The sequence below is a fragment of the Ixodes scapularis genome, unplaced genomic scaffold (genome assembly GCF_016920785.2).
Source record: "Ixodes scapularis isolate PalLabHiFi unplaced genomic scaffold, ASM1692078v2 PGA_scaffold1__304_contigs__length_218370807, whole genome shotgun sequence".
Classification (NCBI taxonomy): Eukaryota; Metazoa; Arthropoda; class Arachnida; order Ixodida; family Ixodidae; genus Ixodes; species Ixodes scapularis.
This window is the reverse complement of record NW_024609846.1, coordinates 190630805-190646398: the sequence shown is the minus strand read 5'-3', so window position 1 is coordinate 190646398 and position 15594 is coordinate 190630805. Positions and strand designations below refer to the sequence as shown.

Here is a 15594-nt window from a genome sequence, read left to right as displayed (position 1 = left end):
CATGCGACTGGTCATTCACACGGTATAGCAAGCATAATGTCTCCCCTCTGCTTATTCAACAAGAATTTCTTGGCTTACAGAATAAATATGACGACTATACTCAATTTTATACAGATGGCTCCAAGACTTTTTCTGCAGTGGGATCGGATGTTTATTCTGAGGTTTTCATACAGGCCCAGCGGCTTAGCTGCATGGCTAGTATTTTTACTGCGGAGCTATACAGTGTTCTTTTTGCAATCGAGTATATCACTACCAGCAAAACAATGAAGGCAATTTTTTTTTGTAGACTCCCAAAGTGTCATCGTTGCCCTCTGCTCTGTAAGAGACACAAGAAACATGCTCGCTAAGCTAATACGCTATAAAATCAATTGCTGCTTAGAGCGTAGGTTCGTTATCATATTCTGCTGGATCCCAAGCCATGTTGGGATCAAAGGCAATGAGAAAGCAGACCAGCTGGCTACCTCCGCAAGCAATTTCCTAGAAATCCGACGGGGTATACCCTTTCAAGATATCAAACCCCTCCTTAGGAAAGCTCTCCTCGATGCTTGGCAATCCGAGTGGAACCTAGAGAGTGCAAATAAGCTGCATGCTATTAAGCCAGTTTTGGGGTCGTGGGAGAATTCATCTCGTAAAAACCGTTTTCATGAGGTTCTCTTGTGCCGTCTTAGAATCGGTCACACCTTCCTTTGAACCTTTGACCTTTTCAAAAGAACCTGTCAAAGGTTCTTTTGAACCTTTGACAATTTTGCATATTTTGTGTGCCTGTCCAGACTTTGAGCAGAACCGGCTTGCCTGTTTTCCAGAGCTTTTTACATATCAGATTCCTTTCCATCCAACACTTTTGTTAGGCGAGCATCCCATCATTCCATTCAATCGGGTCCTCAATTTTTTGCAAGCAAGTGGCCTTCTACACAAAATTTAGGTACTGCGTTTTCTGTTCACCATAAACATTTAAAACATCAGCTTCATGTATGCTCCCAATTACCATTACTGTGAGTCGCATTAGTCTTCTAGTCTGGCGAAGCATGGCCTTCGTCGCTTTTGCGCCATTAAACCGTTAATCCTCATCATCATGAAACATTGAACTGTACGCCTCCTCGCTGAAGCCAATTCATGTTGAACATAGACATAAATATACCTATTTGTTTAATTATCACAGAGCTGTCTCAATGTCGTCACTGCCATTTTGTTTAGTCAAAACTGAGGTGCTGGTGCCACCATTGCGAATACTTAATTGGCCTCTCACAGTCACCAGCAAGAAGGCCTGGCTCACATTTTGTTATGCCAAACTGTTTCCAATGAACGGGTAATCGCCACATGAAATTATGGTTCCGTTTGGGGTTTTATATCAAATTCTTAATGTAGCTTACATTTTTGTTCCGGTTCAGTTCAAAATAAAAGTATTGTTCCGGTTTTCGGTTTGGGTTCGGTTCTTCACCCTGGTTATTAGCTACATGTTAATGGGGATCGCGCATAATCACAACAGCCGCTTTGTCACGTCTCACGGCACCAAGAACGACACCTTGTCTGTCTACAATTATTCAGTTGCGGTTGCTTTACTGATAGGGTGACCAGGCGTTACGTTTTGGCAGGGACAGTCCCGTTTTAGAGGTTCATTTCTACTGTCCCGTCATTCTATCCGAATATAGCCAAATGTCTTGTTTTTGTGGACAACTTGCTCGTGAAGCCAGTACATCGAGTCATGACAGTATTTGAATAAGCACATATAGTGTAATAATGTTATCTCCAATAGAGTATGATTTTTAGCGTCTTCTGCAGCTCCACTTAGTAAGAAGTTTTGTTTGCCAGATGTGTATACGGGGCAGCTTTTGATTGTACAACATTTGGCATGCGTAGGTTTTGCAGAACGTGTAAGAAAGGTGTGTGTGCTCAACTCTTCAGCGGAGGCCCCAGAAAAGTGTGTTTTCGCTTTATAGTAACAGGTTTTTCTTTCTGTCTTGCTTTGCCCCCCCCCCTCCCTTCCTTCACTGTCCCCTCCCCTTGTTGTCCCGCTTTTGACTTTAACGAGTATGGTCACCATACACATAGGTCTCACTGACATCTCAGTCGGGGCTTATGGGATATGTCAGCGCCATTACCAGGTACCGACATAGTTTCGGGATCGGCGCCAGCAGCGTTGGCTGCGTCGCTACGGCGTTTGCGATGCACACAGTGCACGTTTCTTTCTTCTGCTGTGCGGTCACGGTCGCAGTGGTGCAGTCATGCCCATGTGTACTATATTCGGCTCCCGAAGCAGACGCAAGTCCTCTGCACAGCAGAGTAACACTGAGCGAAATGTAGGGCAGTACCATTTACTAAAGGTGATAATGCGACAGTGAGAGCGTAGAAAGCTGCTGTCCGAGAAACGCCAAAGTTTCTGGCTGAAACTTGTAGTATCTGAGCGTGTTAGTGATTTTTAAACATTTAGAAAGTAGGCACATAAGGGACGATACAGACAGGCTCAGATACTTTGGAAGTACCCATGTCTGCGGTCGTCATTTTATTACCGGTAAAAAGTATGTTGCTCAACTGTACGTGGATTGCTAGATGCTTCTGTTCGCACCCTGTGCGAAGTGCTATAGCGGCCAAGTCAGCGTTTGATGTCTGGTAGCATCACGCTGCAAGTCGTGCGTTTACCTTTCTCGCTGCGTTTCTGCAATTGTGCAGCATTTGTAGCGCACCACTGTCGATGATTTTGAGGTGGCGGCGCCGAGTTTACCCAGCTAAGCCGCTGCGAATTCTAATGCAGTAAGTACAGGCACATTTCTTAGTTCCCGGGCGAAAATTTCTAACTGGCACCAGTTGTAATCTGAACTGGTTTCAACTGGGACTACCGTAAAATTCCGAGCAAGCCGGCCCGAGCCCCCCCTTCTGAATTCACTACTAAATTCACATCTCTGCACCGTTCCGGGAAAGCACCCTCCCCCTCCCTGCTTTTGCACCCTTATCACGGATCACTCCCAGGCAACACTGGCCTGCCAAATTCAGCCCAAGGATCCAATTCTACATTGTGCCCCAATCGGTACACACCATTGTCGCTTCTTTTGGCGGTGTCAGGTCGGCTAATGTATTCCTACAGAGTGGCAAAGAAAATCTAGAACGCCCAATGGTATCGTGAAAACGGAAAAAAAGTACACCAGACGTCTCGACACTTCCAAGCTCGACCGGATGCGGGAATGGGACGAGAATTTTGACATTTCGCTACAGCAAAACTACAGGGAAGCCAAACTTCGACGAAAGCTTAGTAATGGCACGACGGTGTTCAGTAAATCGCTGACTTTTAAAGGAGATGTGCAACAATTTCAGGGGTTTGCCTAAATAATTGTGCAAGTTGATGCCTGACACTTCTGAAGTGAACTACAGAAAACAGATTTTGTCTGGATACCCTAGTTTTTATTTTAGAAATATTTGCCACCTCTCAACTTTTACGTCGTGTTCCGGGTCACGTGCGCAGTGACGTTGATGGGGGGTTCCGGTGAAGTTCTCTCAATAGACCAGTGTCCGCGCCAATTCCAGGGCGCCGCCATTTTTATCTATGCTCACGCCACCACGCGGAGAGAACTGGCAGGCAGGAGGGGGGGGGGGGGGGGCTGCGTTGGCGGCGTTGCTTTGGGGAGCTGGATGCGGCAGGCTGTCCGAATGCACCGGCACATCGTGAACGATGTCTTCACCAGAAGCCTCCGCGACCCGTTCTTCAACAGATAAGATGTCGTGAACATTCGAGAACCCATCTCGATCAAGAAAACAAGAGAAAACCTTTCTTGTCTTAAATGTTCTCGGTGTCTGCTGACCCTTGACATCCGCGTTTCAGTCCGGGTTCATTGCGTAGTAAATATTTCGCTACCGCTTTCTTGTAGCTTTCAAATGCTTGATTGCTGGCTTCTTGTATACGACATTACATTCGTGGCACGTTCGAGACCGATTTTCGCGATCTGCTTGCCTTTCTGCGGCAGCGCGGCTCTCCCGAGCCGAAATAAGTGGGAGGCGTTCACTTGATCGAACGCCGTTTTAGCGAATGAAAACGAGACCACGACGTTTCATCAAATGACTATCGAATGGGTCTAGTTACATAGACAGCTCGGATTAGCTTTCTTTTGTAATGGGGCGCCTTGTCTGCCGCTGCGAAGCGGCGTAAACGAGGGCTCCGAGTATGCTAGCACGCGTCCCCCCCCCCCCTTCCCCCCCCCGCCCCACACACACACACACAATCACACACTGCGAGCGTCTGGGTTCGAAACTATTAATTGCCAGTTCTAAAGGATAGTACTTACTTGAAGTGGGAGCTGGAATTCTACGAGGTACCAGGAGACACTTACTAGGGAGTTTTATTTATTTATTTATTTATTTATTTACAGAATACCTACATCGCCTCGTGGGCATTATCGTAGGGGGGGGATCACGAAATAACAAATAACAGTGATTTTCACAAACAAGAAAAAAATACATCATTGTCTGAGATGCTGACCAGCTCCTGTTGCAGCAGGTTCCACTCTTTGATTGTTTGAACAAAAAAAGAACTACCAAAATTGTTTGTTTCATAACGGTACTCAAAAACCTTTTCAGAGTTATCGAACCGCGCTGACATGTAAGTTGGTTTATACAAATACTCATTTCTATCAATGCCAGTTTCATTATAATAAATCCGATGGAAAAACTTCAACCTTAACTTATACCTTCTAGTGTTTAATGATTCCCATCCCAGCATGGCTTTTATTTCAGAGATACTTGCATAAGGGTTATAGTTATTGCTGTCAAATCGTGCCGCTTGATTCTGTACCTTTTCTAATTTTTCGATAAGATAATCTTGGTATGGGTCCCAAATGATGCATGCATAGTCGAGTATCGACCTAACATGCAAAATATAAAGAGTTTCATTCACCTCTGTTGAAGCGCCCTTAAAATTCCTCCGGATGAAATATAACATTTTGCTTGCCTTTGCTATTGTATAGTCAATATGATTGTGCCATTTAAGTGATTGGGTGAAATTAACTCCTAAGTATTTACAGTCGCTTACTCTGCGGATTATTGCATTTTTAATGGTATAGCTGGCGGGAGACCTTGATACATTTTTTGTGAAGCTGAGATAATTACATTTTCCAATATTTAAACTCATTTTTCACTTATCACACCAGTGTTCTATTTTATCTAGGTCGCTTTGCAATATTTCTATGTCCATTGTTGAATATATTTGTCTATAAACAACGCAATCGTCCGCAAACAACTTAATCGGCGATTGAATGTCAGTTACAATATCATTAATATAAATTAAGAACAATAATGGTCCCAAGACACTGCCTTGGGGTACTCCTGAACTCACAGTTATAGGTAATGACTTGCTACCATTTAAAACCACGCACTGCTCTCGGCCACTGAAGTAATTTTTTATCCAGTTTTGAATATTGTTAGTTATATTTAAAGATGCTAATTTCTTCAGTAGTAGGTGGTGTGGTACAGTATCAAAGGCTTTACGAAAATCAAGGAAAATTGCATCTACATTAGTATTGCTGTCAAGTGATTTTGAAATGTAATGTTGAAATTCTGCCAGTTGCGTGTTACATGAACACCCTCTGCGAAAGCCATGCTGGGAAGGGGCAAGAAATTTACAGGATTCCAGGTAATCAAAAACTTCACTATATGTAATATGTTCCAACAATTTGCAACTAATTGACGTCAAAGATATAGGCCTATAATTTTTTACAAGTTTTTTATCCCCTGACTTGAAAACAGGAATAACATTTGCTACCTTCCAATCGTGTGGAACTGCCCCAGTTTCAAGGGAAATTTTAAACATGAGACATAAATACTGGGCTATAATATCTCGACACTTACAAAGAACAATCGATGGTAATCCATCAGGTCCGGTTGCCTTCGAGGTATTCATTTCACGCAAGAGGCAAGTAATACCGTTAACATCAATTTCAATATCTGCCATTGTGTTACCAGAAATAACAGAAACTGGTGATTCATCGCTGGTTGTTTCTTGAGAAAATACTGATTTGAAGTAAGAATTAAAACATTCTGCCTTCTCAGCATCACTCTTGATTATTGTATTGTTAACATTTAAGTATGGGATAGAAATATCATCTTTTCCACTTGTTTTAACGTAATTCCAGAACACTTTGGGATTTCGCTTAAGATCATCGTTTAGCCGGGAGAAAAATAACTTCTTTGCTTTTCTTATAGATAACTTTAATGTGTAATTAATTTCCTTTAGCCTTTGCAGGTTTATTGGACAGCCATCTCTGGAAACCCCTCTATATGCGCACCGCGCTCTTCTTACGAGTTTACGAATTTCAATATTAAACCATGGTTTTTGTTTTCTTTTTGTCGAATAATCCTCGATGGTACAAAAGTGTCGATTAAGTTTGTTATTTTATTACGTAAGATGCTCCACAGATCTTCTAGACAGTGCGATTCTGCTAAGCATAAAAAGGTTGAAAAATAGCTGTCCAATTCAGTGCCGATGGCGTCAAAGTTTCCTCTATCATACATGAATACCTTGCGTGGAAGTTGTGCCCTCTCGGGTGCTCCAGATACATTTAGCGTTGCAACAACCAGACTATGGTCACTTATTCCAGGATACACCCCGACCTGAGCTACAATATTAGGGTCATTACATAAGACCAAGTCTAGAATGGCGTTCAACCTCGTCGGCTGCTGCACATATTGATTGAAGCCGAAAGTGCCCAATACCTCTGTAAACACAGTGTTAACGCGTGATTTAACAATACATTCTGTTGTTCCAGTAGACCAGTTAAAATCTGGCAGATTAAAATCACCACCTAGAAAAACACTGTCAGGAATCATTGATAACATGTCACAGAGCAAACAAATTGAAGTTTCACTGTTATCAGGGGGGCGGTAGAAGGTCCCGAACACGAGAGCAGTTCCCCTTGGGAAAAAGACCCGACACCAGACAGACTCGGTAGCATTTTCGAAAACCAGTTCATGACTAGTCCATCTATTAGAAATTAGTAGAAAAACTCCCCCACCGTACCGATGTCTGTCTTTGCGATAAACTGTAAAACCCGCCGGAAATACCTCAGCGTCACTAACAGTATCATCTAACCAAGACTCCGTCCCCATAACAACTTCAGGTTTAAGGGTCTCCAACAAAAGTGCAAACTCGTCTACTTTATTTTTGATGCTACGGCAATTTACCAATAGTACTGAAGGCGCCTGTTTTGTAGCTGTAGCCTCATGATTGCTTGGGCCATCTTCAGGCTTTCCGACCCGTCATTCGTGTTCTCTTGGTTGGCCAGGCGCCCGATATAAAACAGGTTGTCTCGTTTCGCTGTCCCAGATAAACGTCTGTCCATTGATAACCAGTTTATCGTGGTTTAAATGAACCTTGTTCTCTCTGTTCTGCCTTTTCTCCTTCGCATAATTCCAAAGTTGACGCCTCTTTTCTTGGACTGCAAGACTAAAATCCTCGGAGACACTGAATGAAGTATTCTTGAATTTAAAAGCACTTCGCAACACAGACTCTTTGACCTTCCAACCCGGGAAGTTGACTACAATTGGTCTGTTTTTTCCATCTTTGTGTTTCCCCAATCGGTGGGCTCTTTCAATTAAAACATCGAGCGATAACACGTCTTTGCAGATTTTTGTGATCAGCCTTTCCGATTCTTCCCACGTTTCACTGCGAGAGTTGTCGGGAACTCCGAGAAATACCAAATTTGTCCTCCTGCTTCTGTTTTCAAGATCATCTAATTTTGCTTCTAATTTCCTGCCACTTCCTTCAATCTGCAAAACACGTTTTTCAATAGCATTAGTTTTCAAGCTTATGGTATCAAACTTCCTCTCAAGATCAGCTTGTTTTGCCTCAATACCAGCTAACTTCCCAAAACAGTCATTTGACCAGATTGCAATTCCAACAAAATGGTCTCAATTTTCCCAAGCTGTTCAATCTGTGCCTTAGTCATGGGGCCGGGATTTAGCTCCACGGCACCCGACAAAAGCAACAAGGTCTCAAAAAACGAAAACGATAGTTCACAGCACAAAGACATCAATGTAGCAATCACCCAAGAGCCAGCAAAATGTATGTATCTACAAAGCACACGTTTGTCGATTGGGCACGACACTCTGAGAAGCATAACATTGCTCGTTCGGCAACATTTTGAATGATTTAAATAACTAACCTGGTACATGGAGCAGCGTGAGTATGGGCCGAAAAGAGTGTCGTGCCCGAGCGGCTGAAGGCGAAGTAGCTCCCTTTTATGGCAACGGTGCAGCGGATCCGGAAACGTCCCTCGATGCCTGGCCATCTGTCGGTCTTCAAGATGACACAGAAACTTTTCTGGAAAATCCGGTGGCTCGAGGGGACGATGAGTTGATGAAAAGAAGGTCGTCGCTGGCCATGACTCGTAGATTGGGGCTGCCGCCGTCCCGACGGAATTCGCCGTGACAGCGAGAATCCAAATCAGCACCTGGTACATGGAGCAGCGTGAGTATGGGCCGAAAAGAGTGTCGTGCCCCAGCGGCTGAAGGCGAAGTAGCTCCCTTTTATGGCAACGGTGCAGCGGATCCGGAAACGTCCCTCGATGCCTGGCATCTGTCGGTCTTCAAGATGACACAGAAACTTTTCTGGAAAATCCGGTGGCTCGAGGGGACGATGAGTTGATGAAAAGAAGGTCGTCGCTGGCCATGACTCGTAGATTGGGGCTGCCGCCGTCCCGACGGAATTCGCCGTGACAGCGAGAATCCAAATCAGCACCTGGTACATGGAGCAGCGTGAGATACAGTAACAATTTTTATTTCACGCACGAAATTCTGTAAGTTTAGAAAAAAAAAAGTTTTTTGGTCCAGAGTAACATTTTAGATTTGTTTAAACATGAGAATGCGACGCGAGCGGTTGACCAGTCGTGCCCGCTTGCGTTGCCTCGGCAAGAGAGATCTTGTGTACTCGCCGAGAAATGTTCGCGCGTCGCAAGCATCAACTTGCCAACGAGCTTGTTGCAAGTTGCCGGTGATCGCTGCCAAACCGAGTACAATGTCGTCCCGTATTGAAAATTGCAGTTGCGAGGATGCCGCCGACGTCCACTCACGACGCCGCGAAAATCCTGAAGCCGCCATTTTTTTTAACTCTGCTCGTCTTGGCTTTAGCCAACTTGTCATCACAAATCCTCCTTGGAGAAGCGCAGACCACTGATCTCTATTGTAGTAGGCTGGATCGCGGACCGCGGCCTCGGCCGCTGGGGCCGAGTGTCGCCACCGGCGGCCATTGATTGACACCAGCCAATGCATGGGACTCTATGGGAAGAACGAGAAAAAGTGACGTTTTCCCTTGTTTCTAAACTGTTGTCGACATTGAAACTTTTTAGATGCTTTTTTATAAGCCCGTCAAATAGCTGGCGTACAAACATTAAAACAGACCACCCTCGCAGTTCTTATAAATAAATGGTTTGTGGTCGAGAGTGACTCCGCTGTAGTGCAGCTCAATGAGGCGAGAGTTACCTAGAGTTACCGCGGAGTCGGTGGCGGTTTCGTTGAGTTAGGTTTAGCAGACGACAAGCTCGAAGGCTCTGCTACGCGGAATTCGCTCACTCCCGGAAAGCCAGTGTCGAGATGGAACTTCTTTGTCATTTATCAACTTCTGTGCTTCCCAAGGACGGTCTTATTGACGGCAAGTTCCTTTGTTTACTCCACTACGAGAGCAAGCTTGCCAACTCAGCCGAAGGTGCTCCGGTACGTTTCATTTTTTTATTCGGCGACCGGACGTTTGACAAATACCGCTTCGATCTCCAAACACCCGACATAAAGACTGCAGCGCACCTTAAAATACTCACCTCCGAGCAGAGCGTACATGCTTCAATATGCTTACTTTTGTGCGTTTCTCCCATAGACTTGCGTGTATTGCCTGGTGTCAAGCAATGGCCGCCGGTGGCGACACCGACGGGCTCCCGATCCGCGATCCAGCCAACTAAAATAGAGATCAGTGGCGCAGACTCTTTGCGTACGCACGCTATTTCCGAGAAATAGCACACGCTAAAATTGCGCACGCAAAGCGCAGAACCTGATTTGCGTTTGGAGCATGCGCAGTGGCGACGACGCTATTCTTTGCGCACGCAAAGCTTTACCGTGCGCTATTCTAAAACTCCCTACTATCGGGCAACGAAGCACGGTTCCTATGGGGGCGAAGTCTAGGAACGCTACTGATTAATATCGTGACAGGCGATCAGTTATGATAGCAGACGAAAGTTCGACTCGTTTGTTCAGAAGTTCGCGGTGATATTTATTAGCCCTCGTTACAGCACCCCAAGGATCGTAGGCAGTGAAATTCACATCACGCCGGCTCGTCCCTCGTAGTCAAATGAGCGCAGTCGACGACGAGGTGTAATGAGCTACTAAGCTTCACAAGGAAAATGCGCGTGAGAAAGAGTTTTGCGTAAGTCCAAAACACAGATCCAGCAGACGCACGTACGTACGTTTACTCCGGACTTCATGAACCCGACGGCGCAAGATCAAAGAGCACCGCCGCCATCGCCACCCGGTTTTCTCTGCACTTTGTGCGACGACGGCACTGCAACGGAGGGCACTCGCCTCGGCGTTAACAATCCGCGAAATAGATTAATTTACCACTCTTGAAGCCATTCCAAACGATAAATGAAAATACCTCGGCGTTGTTGAACATCTGACGACACAACCAACACAACTGTGCCGCTGGCTGCGTGAGCCTGACACAACTGTGCCGAGCGCCTGCTCGGCACTGTTGTTGCTCGTGAAGGCCTGCTTATTTGTAGTTGAGACGACGATGATTCCACATCTTTCGTGGTGCTTGCAATAACTTCGAAGGGCAGGGGAACCTTCTCACGAGGACGTTGAAGACACTCACAACCGGAGCCACCAAAGCAATCGCACAGACCGTCGCCATGTTTGCTTCTTCTTCGTCACTCGCGGCGCGGTCAACTCGTCGCGAGATGTTTTCTGGCCTGGCTAGATGGAAACCAACAGCGGCAAAGTGACGTATGGACACACGGCTCTCACATTACGGGCACTATACTCACATACCGCGGTAAACAGGACCGATGCCGGCGAAACGGCAGTCGGCACACCAGCGAAGAAGCCCTCAACGAGAAGCGGCGGCGCAGGCCGACGCAGCCCCCCCTCCCCGTGAGCGTCTGGGTTCGAGATTATTGTTCGCTTTTGCTCCTTGCGGTCGAGGCTAAAAAGAGCACTTCCGGACAAAGGTCTATAGAGCCATCAGTGAGCAGCGAAAACTCATCCGCTCGCGACCGCGTGACCACGTGCTGGCAGGCGCGGTGCGAACAATATGGTGAAAGGAGGAAAGTCTCATCCAGGTCCGGTCATACCTGTCCGGCCCTGTTCCCCTCCCCCTCCGGCTTCTGGCGGCTGTTCGCGGAAGCAGATAGAGCTGACACTTTTGGGGTCCGAGGATAGATGGGGCCACTAAAACGCCGTGTAATACAAGTTTTGTCGATGATACCAGGTTTTTGACGGATTTATATATATGTTCGAACGACAAGATTTATTGAAAAGTTAACTTTTATCGAGCAGGTATTTGCACAACTTGCTATCTTTCTACAAGATTGCCCATTGACGTCATGCCGCGTTTTTCTCATGGCCGCCGCTCGCGGCTGCAGGTCGGGAAATATTCTAAGTTTTGCCTCGCTATTACGCGGCGGAATCGCAACATTTTGATGAAAGGAGGTGTGTTTTCTGCCATTTGTGACACAATGAACAATATCAAAAGCGGAAGATGCAATTTCTTTCAGCGTTAAAATCGTTGCACAGCTCCTTTAATACCTGGAGCGCAAAAGAAGTGCAGGACGAGCCCTTTACGACCAACTTCTTTCTGAAGAGGCTGTCAAAATAGCCAATGGCATGCAGTTAAGAAACATCGTACAATACTGTAATTTTTTTTTTCGCGACTGATTTTGAGGAGTCTTTTGATGGTTTTGAAAGTGACTAACATAGCAGTGACAAATCTTTGACCCAATAAAGTCCATGTTCGAAGCGGTAAATAAAATATTAAATCCATGTGCACTCAGTAATGTGATTGCTGCGCCATTTGCGCCAAACTGCGCCAAGGTGCTTAGCGTGCTACATCCTGCTACATTTTACCAAAATGTGAGGAATTTGCGCCAACGTTGCGCCAAATTTATTTTTGGCGCAACGTTGCACTTTAACGATACTGAAAATATTATAGCTCGGGCCTCGCTGCTCGGCCGGCAGTTACGATATGCTCCTATGAATTCTCAGACGTTTGACTATCGTCTAAAATAAAGTACTATTCGATCGCATTTCGTATGAAAGGCTGACAGTACTCGGGAAGTTTCCCAATAATTCTCATGTTTGTCTGTTCTGCTGGAGGATTAGTTAGTCTGGTTGAGTGCGCTTCTCCTCGCGCACTGGTGTACTGCAGAGAAGCGAAAACCGCAATGTGAGCATTGCGATTTTGCGTGTCTTGCTTCGCCGCAGCGCGCCACCGTGCTAAGGGGAAAGCACTCCTCCAGAGCGAGACGCGACACAGTTTCTGAACATAACTTTGGCTCGTATGTATGATAGACTACGATATCCCGGCGGTACCTGTTTCCATATCGAGATTTAGCGAGGATACTCCGGTAGTGCAAGAACATTTATATGCCCACTTTTGTATGTTTATTTATTTATTTATGCCAACTAATTTGTTTAGCTATCACTTGTATATAGAACTAAGTTGGCAGGAGCAGTGAATGGAAGCTCAGGAACAACCTTAGTGAGCTCGGCGGGAGTGTTTTTTAAGTTTTGTTCACATACCGTTTTAGGGGCGAAGCTTCTGAGGGTCTAGCCTCGTCCGTCTGGCGTCCGTGCTGACATCGGTCTTACTGGTGCTCCTGCTCGTGATCGTGCTCGTAAGCTCACGTGCTCACGTGCTCGTGTAGGGCGAAAAAAAAAGATAAAAAAAAAGAAAAAAAATGTTTGCGCAGTCGACAGGATTCGAACCTGTGCGGGGAGACCCCAATGGATTTCCAGTCCATCGCCTTAACCACTCGGCCACGACTGCGGAACGAGTAGGGGGCTCTGAAATGTGGTAGTAACTCAAGACCTGGGGATGTCATATATGGAACGTTGCATGTAGCCGCTCAACGTCGATACAGGAGAGGGCGCTGCGGTCAAAGGCGTATATGATCACTTTAAACCTTGCATGCATTGGCTCAACGTTTATAGATGAGAGGGCGATGCGGTCGGATGCTCAAAGGCTTATATAACCATGTTCTATACCACACATTTCCTTTCTGACATAGATGAAAACGAACGAAAGGCTCGGCATGCTGCGGCTCAGCGTCTACGCAGACAAGCACCACCAGAGCTTCGCCCCAAACATCATTCACCACGTGGAGAGGCGGTCATTTTTGGTATGAAGTTCTACACATAAAGTATAATTGACGCTCATAATCAAATGACAAGTGCTTTGTTTTTTTAGCCGAATTATAAATTTCTGTTTTGTTACAACCTTTAGAACTCGAAGCAACCATTAATTTATGGGCTCTATGTTACTGTATTATTTCAGTGAGATTCAGTACCCATAATAACCATTCACAGCAGTTTGTGCCGTCCTTCTTCACTCACCTGTTCACCTTGTCTGGTGCTTCTCCACGCAAGTAAACCCTAGTTTTGTGTTTGAGGGACTCACTCCTGCTGTCCAATTGATGCGAACTAAGGGTTGCACGTAAGTGAGAAGGCAATGTAAACATTGTCTTTTAGTTGGACGTACCGACACATTAATCTTCACAATGTCTGCATTGGTATGCATAAGAATGGTGCTACAAAAGTAATGTTTGCTGCTCCAAAATTGACTTTTGGCTGCTCCAAGAGCTGCTCCAGAATGACTCGGAACAATAACATCACTGTTCTTTTTTCTTGCGGAAAAAGTTTGTTGTTGCAATGTTGAATTTCGGTGTCGTTCCGGGGTAGCGCCCCCTCCTCACAAACACATACACACACACACTTTGCAGGCAATTCTGACTTGCGTGCGGGGGGGGGGGGGGGGAGGGGAGGGGGGAGAGTTTGTTTGGAATTTTACGGTAGCTGGTGCCAATTGAGAAGAACCAGCTGACTGGTTTGAACCATTTCCAATTGGGAGTAAACTGGTTTTACCATGCGCAGTTGGGGAACGAGTGGGAGTAAACTGGGACCAGTTAAGGAATTAATTAACTGGTTGAAGGAATTCGCAGTCGGACCTCAAATGGTTGTCCATTCCACCTTTGCTAATGAAGAAAACTAAAAATACTTGCATTTTTAGATTTATACACATAGGAAAATTTTTAATTACTAGGTTCCTTTATGTATAAAAAAGTCATAAAATTTTAATTAACTAAATTTTTTTAATTGGAAAATATAATTAGGTTACTAGGTACCTTCATGCATTTATAAAAAAGTAATAAAATTGTAAGTAACTTAATATTTTTAATCGGAAAATAAAATTAGTGGCATAAAACGTGTTCACCTAAATGAACATTTAGTCCATATATAAAAATATATTAAAACATTTATTTAAATACCTACAGTATGTTTTTCCTTTTTTATAAATAAATTGATCTTTTTGGCAATCACAGCTCGCCGGCCGCCGTGGCCCGCCGCTGCGGATTAGTGGTACGCGCTGTCGACACATAGCGCTGCATATGCGAGGTACGTCGAACCAATGTCAGGACGGACGCGGTAGAGAAAAGACGCCATTGCCTAAGCTGGCGTACTGATAGACACGAAAATGTCAAAACCATATCTGCGCTCCTTTGGACCCAACTGCACACACTCCATGGTGGCAGCGATGAACTTCGAGGATAGAATGATGCAGTTCAGCGATCGGTGGGCACCCAGGGAGAAACAGACGGAAGAGAAAACCGCCGCCTGGAGCACAATGGCGAAAATGGCGGGAAGTCTACCTCGAAAATGCTCGACTGTGACACAAACCATTGGAAATGTTGGATTGCAAGGTGGGAGCGCTACAGCATCTTATCAGGACCTCACCTGCGCAACGCGGGAACACGGGTGAGCGCCTTTCTTTACGCCGTTGGAAGAGAAGCTGAGGTCGTCCTTACTAATGCCAGCAGTCGCCAGCGGCCGACCTTCCTTCACCTGGCACGAACACTACCTCTGAAAGGGCAATTCAACCGGAAGCGAGTACGTCACCGAGCCTAGTATTTAGTTTAGTTCTCCGAGTTTTTGACAATAAAGACTCGTCGACCCTCCATTATGTGCCGTGTGTGGTTGTTTGCCGGAGTTGGCACTCTCATAAAGTCTTGTTTTATTGCCTGTCAACTCGCCTCGCTCAGCAGGACGATATGCTTCGATGGGGGGCCGCATCGCTGTCAGGCTCTTCACCCACCCACTTGTGAAATAGTTATGGGCATCCAGTGCCATTATGTTCGCGTGCGTCGCGCCTGGCTGCACGTCCGCATCTGGATTGGTGTCCGCGCCGACGCGTAGCGTGTACGGATCGACGCCGTCGCACATCCTCACTTTAGACTCATACCGAGCCCGTCTGGGGCCCACAAGCTCATCGAAATAGAAAGGCAGAACTCATGGCGAGTGGCTTTCGCCATCGCGCTGTGCGGGCGGTACAGTATCCGTAGCGATGATTCCGTGCGGCGC

At 45.8% G+C, this 15594-nt stretch overlaps 1 non-coding gene and 2 pseudogenes across 1 annotated transcript; 1 reads left to right on the top strand and 2 right to left on the bottom strand.

Annotated features, from left to right (window-relative positions):
• Positions 1-7236: 7236 nt before the first annotated feature.
• LOC120841197 lies at positions 7237-8499 on the bottom strand (annotated as a pseudogene).
• A 4425-nt stretch (positions 8500-12924) lies between these two features.
• Positions 12925-13006, bottom strand: Trnas-gga. The gene has a single exon. It is a non-coding gene; the product is annotated as a tRNA-Ser (tRNA).
• Positions 13007-14798: 1792 nt separating this feature from the next.
• LOC120841208 lies at positions 14799-15343 on the top strand (annotated as a pseudogene).
• The last annotated feature ends 251 nt before the right edge of the window (positions 15344-15594 follow it).